The sequence below is a fragment of the Myotis lucifugus genome, unplaced genomic scaffold, assembly GCF_000147115.1.
Source record: "Myotis lucifugus unplaced genomic scaffold, Myoluc2.0 scaffold_6614, whole genome shotgun sequence".
NCBI lineage: Eukaryota > Metazoa > Chordata > Mammalia > Chiroptera > Vespertilionidae > Myotis > Myotis lucifugus.
Window position 1 is genome coordinate 1 of NW_005877662.1, and position 7,781 is coordinate 7,781.

The following is a 7,781-nucleotide window of genomic DNA, read 5'->3' on the forward strand; positions in this document are numbered from 1 at the left end:
AGAGTGAGGGAAGACCTGTGTGTTCCTGAGGGCCTGCTCTGCGGCCGCCAGAGAGACACGTACCTCGAAAAGGAATCCAGACTGGGATAGGGCCTATTTAAAACGCAGGCGGTTGCTAGTCGCCGCCGCCGGAGCCTGGGAGACGATGCATCACTGTAAGCGATACCTCTCCCCCGAGCCAGACCCATACCTGAGCTACGGATGCAAGAGAAGGAGGCCTTACAATCCGGAGCACGAAGGGAGACTGCAATACCCATCTCGATGGGAGCCTCCACCCTGGAGATGTCGGTCCAGAAGCCATGACCGCTTACCCTACCAGAGGCGGTACCGCGAGCGCCGTGATAGCGCCACATACCTATGTGAGGAGCAGAGCCCATCTTTTGGAGAGGACTACTATGGGTCGTCACGTTCCCATCACCGTCGACGGTCCCGGGATAGGGAGCCGTACCGGACTCGCAACCATGCCCACCATTGCCACTGCCACAGACGCCGCCCCAGGTCTGGTAGCAGTGCGTCCTCCAGAAGCCAACAGAGCAGCAAGTGCAGCCGCCGGAGCGTGGAAGATGACAAGGAGGGCCACCTGGTGTGCCGGGTGGGCGATTGGCTCCAAGAGCGATATGAGATTGTGGGGGACCTGGGCAAAGGCACCTTTGGCAACGTGGTGGAGTGCGTGGACCATGCCAGAGGCAAGTCTCCAGTTGCCCTGAAGATCATTCGCAACGTGGACACGTACCGGAAGGCTGCCCGACGGGAAATCAATGCTCTCCAAAAAATCAAGGAAAAGGACCCAGAGAACCAGTTCTTGTGCGTCTGGATGTACGACTGGTTTAACTTCCACGGTCACATGTGCATCGCCTTTGAGCTCCTGGGCAAGAACACCTTTGAGTTCCTGAAGGAGAATAATTTCCAGCCTTACCCCCTACCACAGGTGCGGCACATGGCCTACCAGCTCTGCCACGCCCTGAGATTTCTACATGAAAACCAACTGACCCACACAGACTTGAAGCCAGAGAACATCCTGTTTGTCAATTCTGAGTTTGAAACGCTCTACAATGAGCACACGGGCTGTGAGGAGAAGTCAGTGAAGGACACCAGCATCCGAGTTGCTGACTTCGGCGGTGCTACCTTTGACCATCAGCATCACACCACCATTGTGGCCACTCGTTATTACCGCCCACCTGAGGTGATCCTTGAGCTGGGCTGGGCACAGCCCTGTGACGTCTGGAGCATTGGCTGCATTCTCTTCGAGTACTACCGGGGCTTCGTACTTTTCCACACCCACAAAAACCGACAGCATTTGGTGATGATGGAGAAGGTCCTAGGGCCCATCCCGTCACACATGATCCACCGTACCAGGAAGCATAAATATTTTTACAAAAGGGCCCTGGTTTGGGATGAGAACAGCTCTGATGTCCAGTATGTGATGGAGAACGACACACCTCTGAAGAGTTACATGCTCCAAGACTCCCTGGAGCACGTGCAGCTGTTTGACCTGATGAGGAGGATGTTAGAGTTTGACCCTGCCCAGCGCATCACCCTGGCGGAGGCCCTGCTACACCCCTTCTTTGCTGGCCTCACCGCTGAGGAGCGGTCCTTCCTCACCAGCTGCAACCCCAGCAGAAGACAGGCACAGGCCACTACATGAGGAGGTGGAACTGGGCTGCCTGGCCCTTCTCTCTCCAATTTCTAACCACTGAGCCCCAAGGCCAGAGACACCAAAGGAACAGTGCAATGTGAAGAAAGGCAGGTGCCTGCAGGGGCGGAGGCTTACTCAGCTGCCAGAAAGCACAGATTTGACTGAAGCTATTTGTATGTTGTAAAGTTATAATAAAGTGTTTCTTTAAAACCAAACAAACAAACAAACAAAAAACGAAAAGAAAGAAGCACATCCTTGAGGGAGGGTTTAGAACAAAAAAAGAAATTTTTCAATTGTGTTCATGAGAGAAAAGTGCACTTTGTCAGGACACATATCTAGGTTTCAGGTTCCATCCCCAGTACAGTCACATAAGGAATCAATCTCTCTCTCTCTCTCTCTCTCTCTCTCTCTCTCTCTCTCTCTCTCTCTGAAATCAGTGAGAAACACATCCTGGAGTCCTGTGCCACACTGTGTAGAGAGATCCTTGTGGGAGTTTCAGCTTTCCCTTTTGGCGTTTCAGAACGGAGAAGAGCCATCTGCTGCTGGTGATACTGGAGATGGGAACAAGTGGGTGCGGGAGGCCACAGTGAGGAAGACCTAGGGGTTCCTGAGCACCTGAACAGTGCCCCGCTGACAGACTTGTACCTCGAAAGGGAACCCACACTCAGGACTGGCTTCTTTTCAAACACAAGCGATTAATTATGTGTTCCTGTGCCCCGTCCGAACCTTCAGTCACCTAAATGCCCTATCAAATGTTAGATATCCAGATCTAAGCCCCGAGGAGTCAGGAAGGGGAACATTTGTGTGGGGTAAAGCCAAGGCAAAGGTCCTCCAACACCCGCTGCACAGAGTGGCCCAGAGCCGTGGGCGGTAAAAACCTCGCTTTTAGTGCAGCGGCCCTGGAAGGGCCCAGTGGGCACTTTGCCAGGGAATGCTCATTCGGATTCAGGTTATTTTAGGGCACATGCTTTCATCATGGTTCGGGGCCTTCCTGAGCCATCAAATGCTTTTGCTCAAATTTCGGGAACCAGGATGTCAACCTGAACGAACGAAGCGGGTGACAATCCCCTCCCGGTGCTGGTCTGAAAGTGCATGTGGACTACCTGCCCTTCTGTCTCAGTGAGGCCGGCTCTGTGTCCAGGCGGAGAGAGGTGAGAGTGTGTGTGTATAGGAGGACAGGGGTGAGGTTAGAGCCGTGGGCCTGAATCCCAGATACTCAGAACCAGGTTGATTGGATCTTCCTTAATTGGCCTCGAGAGAGCCAGGCACAGTATAAGCAGGTGGTACAGAGTCACTCAGTCCCTAATGGAGACCCCGAGACCAGGCCAGTATTTAGTTATTTAACAGCTTTAGCCTGGGGCTGGGGATATATGGCGGCATTCACAGGGAGATTGCCGGAAGCAGGTCCATCCTTGCTGCTTGACACAGTCGCTGCAGGGAAGAAATATCTGCACAGCATATGTTTCAAGGGACCTGGCATCTATGGCAAACTGTTCTTAATATGTTTGCTCCCCTTCTTGGCGCTATGTGTTTTAACCAAGGTCACCTCTCCAAGAAAGGTTGTTTCTCCAGGTAGGGCTTTTTCCCAGAAGTCAGGGAGGAAATAAGACCCCTTAACTAAATGCCAGGCGGGTAGTTGATCACTGTCAGTACCAAGCTAGGTGCCCTTGAATGCAATGGAACCCCAACCCTTAGGTCTGCAGGCTGAGGTTCTATTCACTGAACCAAACCCGATAGGGCTCAACCCTAGAGATTTAAATGAAAATAAATGCCCGGCCGGCATGGCATGGCTCAGTGTTTAAGTGCAGACCTATGAACCAAGAGGTCACTGGTTGGATTCCCGTCAAGGCCAACATGAGGGCTGTGGGCTCCATCCCCCATGGGATGGGTATGCAAGAGGCAGCAAATCAATGATTCTTTCTCATCATTGATGTTTCTATGTCTCTCTCTCCCTCTGTCTACCTCTCTCAAATCGATAGAAATGTATTTTTAAAAAATGGGGGTGGGGGGTTGCATGGGGGGTCTAATGGGGGGGTGATGAGGACACATTTGTAATACCTTAACTAATAAAGAATTCAAGAAAATAAGTAAATATATAAATGGTGGCAGGATGGAGAGAGAATATCAGGGGCGAATTGGATGGTGCTTCTTAACACTTAATCCTCTCTGGCTTCAGGAAAGCCCTGAAAATCCTCTTACTCTGTGGTTCATCCCTCCCCCGTGGGGGCGGAGCCACTGGACTTTGGTAGGCGTGGTTAATAAATCCGTCCTGGTAATGGCCTATATATACGAGGGTCAGGGAATGGCTCCCGCAGTCCAGTGCCAGATTGTCTAGGGAGAGCTTTGTGGGAGGTTCTCCTTTCGCTTTCGGAGCTAGGAACCGGACAAGAGCCTTCTGCTCCTGGTGAGTCCAGAGATCCGACCGAGTGGGTTCGCGAGGCCAGAGTGAGGGAAGACCTGTGTGTTCCTGAGGGCCTGCTCTGCCAAGCCAGAGAGACACATACCTCTAAAGGGAATCCAGACTGGGATAGGGCCTATTTCAAACGCAGGCGGTTGCTAGTCGCGGCCGCCGCCAGAGCCTGGGAGACGATGCATCACTGTAAGCGATACCTCTCCCCCGAGCCAGACCCATACCTGAGCTACGGATGCAAGAGAAGGAGGCCTTACAATCGGGAGCACGAAGGGAGACTGCAATACCCATCTCGATGGGAGCCTCCACCCTGGAGATGTCGGTCCAGAAGCCATGACCGCTTACCCTACCAGAGGCGGTACCGCGAGCGCCGTGATAGCGCCACATACCTATGTGAGGAGCAGAGCCCATCTTTTGGAGAGGACTACTATGGGTCGTCACGTTCCCATCACCGTCGACGGTCCCGGGATAGGGAGCCGTACCGGACTCGCAACCATGCCCACCATTGCCACTGCCACAGACGCCGCCCCAGGTCTGGTAGCAGTGCGTCCTCCAGAAGCCAACAGAGCAGCAAGTGCAGCCGCCGGAGCGTGGAAGATGACAAGCAGGGCCACCTGGTGTGCCGGGTGGGCGATTGGCTCCAAGAGCGATATGAGATTGTGGGGGACCTGGGCAAAGGCACCTTTGGCAACGTGGTGGAGTGCGTGGACCATGCCAGAGGCAAGTCTCCAGTTGCCCTGAAGATCATTCGCAACGTGGACACGTACCGGAAGGCTGCCCGACTGGAAATCAATGCTCTCCAAAAAATCAAGGAAAAGGACCCAGAGAACCAGTTCTTGTGCGTCTGGATGTACGACTGGTTTAACTTCCACGGTCACATGTGCATCGCCTTTGAGCTCCTGGGCAAGAACACCTTTGAGTTCCTCAAGGAGAATAATTTCCAGCCTTACCCCCTACCACAGGTGCGGCACATGGCCTACCAGCTCTGCCACGCCCTGAGATTTCTACATGAAAACCAACTGACCCACACAGACTTGAAGCCAGAGAACATCCTGTTTGTCAATTCTGAGTTTGAAACGCTCTACAATGAGCACACGGGCTGTGAGGAGAAGTCAGTGAAGGACACCAGCATCCGAGTTGCTGACTTCGGCGGTGCTACCTTTGACCATCAGCATCACACCACCATTGTGGCCACTCGTTATTACCGCCCACCTGAGGTGATCCTTGAGCTGGGCTGGGCACAGCCCTGTGACGTCTGGAGCATTGGCTGCATTCTCTTCGAGTACTACCGGGGCTTCGTGCTTTTCCAGACCTTCGAAGACCAAGAGCATTTGGTGATGATGGAGAAGATCCTAGGGCCCATCCCATCACACATGATCCACCGTACCAGGAAGCAGCAATATTTTTACAAAGGGGCCCTGGTTTGGGATGAGGACAGCTCTGATGTCCAGTATGTGATGGAGAACGACACACCTCTGAAGAGCTACATGCTCCAAGACTCCCTGGAGCACGTGCAGCTGTTTGACCTGATGAGGAGGATGTTAGAGTTTGACCCTGCCCAGCGCATCACCCTGGCGGAGGCCCTGCTACACCCCTTCTTTGCTGGCCTCACCGCTGAGGAGCGGTCCTTCCTCACCAGCCGCACCCCCAGCAGATGACAGGCACAGGCCACTACATGAGGAGGTGGAACTGGGCTGCCTGGCCCTCTCTCTCCAATTTCTAACCACCGCGCCCCAGGGCCAGAGCCACCCAAGGAACAGTGCAATGTGAAGGAAGGCAGGTGCCTGCAAGGGCGAGGACTTGCCCAGCTGCCAGAAAGCACAGATTTGACCCAAGCTATTTGTATGTTGTAAAGTTATAATAAAGTGTTTCTTACTGCATGTAAAAAACAAACAAACAAACAAACAAAAAACGAAAAAAAAGAAGCACATCCTTGAGGGAGGGTTTAGAACTAAAAAAGAAATTTTTCAATTGTGTTCATGAGAGAAAAGTGCACTTTGTCAGGACACATATCTAGGTTTCAGGTTCCATCCCTAGTACAGTCATATAAGGAATCAATCTCTCTCTCTCTCTCTCTCTCTCTCTCTCTCTCTCTCTCTCTCTCTCCCTCTCTTTCTCTCCTCTTTCTAAAATCAACACACATATCCCCAGGTGAGGATTCAAAACAAAAAAAAATCATATTGCCCTAGTTATGATCCAGGAATTGGCTGTTGCCTGGTGAAGGGATGCTGGGCACTGCTGCAGAAAACCCAACATCCCATGACCGTGCTGGCCAGCAACAGCCAAAGCAGCCAGGAGATGGCCCCTGCCTCACTTCTACTTTCCAAGTCTCTTGGGTGTGCAAATTATTGATACATGAAAATTTACTAGACTCACTCCTAGGTGCAATAAAATCAGGAAATCCATTTTTAGATTTCCAGCCTTTGCAGTTTAATAAGTTATATAAAAAGGAGATAGTATGTAAGTCAGCCATATCCATCACAAGTGTTTATGAATTTACATTTTTTTTAAATTTCCTTGGTAATAAGTAGAGAGAAAGCATTCTGAGCCAGGAGCAGCACAAGAATGAAACAAAAGTCTGTTTCAGACTTTTTCATTTTATAAACCAATTGTGACATAAGGGGAGCAGAGAATTTTTTATATTGTCACATTAAGGACATTACCAGTTACTATTTACTATAACCATCATTTCATAAAAGAAGTAACATTTGTAACACCAAAAAGGTGGGAAGGTTAGAATCTCAGAATTTAAAAACTGGATAAACTTGCCCTGGCTGGTGTTGCTCTATCGTTAGAGAGCCATTAATGGGTCATTGGTTTGATTCCCGGTCCAGAGCATGTACCTGGGTTGCAGGTTTGAACTCTGGCAACCAATCAATGTGTCTCTCTCTCACACACATCGATGTTTTTTTTTATCTCTCTCTCCCCCTTTCTCCCTACCTTCCACCCTCTCTAAAAATCAATGGAAAAAATATCCTCATGTGAGGATAAGTAAATAAGTAATAAATAAATCCCTTCTAACTCAGAAACTCTGCCTAGATGCACATTCTTTTCCCAACTTTCTTCCAAAGTAATTATTTTGGACTTCCCTAATAATTAGCATAGTATCAAAGACTATGCCCAAGCAATGGCTTTTATGTTTGTGCCACCTCTTCAATTACGAACTCCTGAAAGCACAAACATCTTTCCAGGACTCCATGGTGCCTGTCAGTGCCTTATATATCATGATTATAAAATGAATTTATGTTGCCCTCGCTGGTTTGACTCAGTGGATAGAGCATCCGCCTGCGGACTGAAGGCCGCAGTTGCAGGCTCCTCACCCGCCTCCGGCCCTGGTCAGAGCGCATGGAGAAGGCAACCAGCCAACGTGTTTCTCCCACATCAATATTTCTCTCTGTCTTCTCCTCTCTCTTCCACTCTCTCTAAAAATCAATGGGAAAATATCCTCAGGTGAGAATTTTTTAAAAAGGTAACAAAAAAGTCAAAACCGGTTTCGCTCGGTGGATAGAGCGTCGGCCTGCGGACTGAAAGGTCCCAGGTTCGATTCTGGTCAAGGGCATGTACCTGGGTTTCGGGCCCATCCCCAGTGGGAGATGTGCAGGAGGCAGCTGGTCGGTGTTTCTCTCTCATCGATGTTTCTAACTCTCTCTCTCTCTCTCCCTTCCTCTCTGTAAAAAATCAATAAAATATATTTAAAAAAATAAATAAAATAAAAAGGTAACAAAAAAATAAAAT

At 50.3% G+C, this 7,781-nt stretch overlaps 2 pseudogenes; both read left to right on the top strand.

Annotated features, from left to right (window-relative positions):
- Positions 1 to 124: 124 nt before the first annotated feature.
- Positions 125 to 1,645, top strand: LOC102427637 (annotated as a pseudogene).
- Positions 1,646 to 4,204: 2,559 nt separating this feature from the next.
- LOC102427018 lies at positions 4,205 to 5,818 on the top strand (annotated as a pseudogene).
- Positions 5,819 to 7,781: the final 1,963 nt, after the last annotated feature.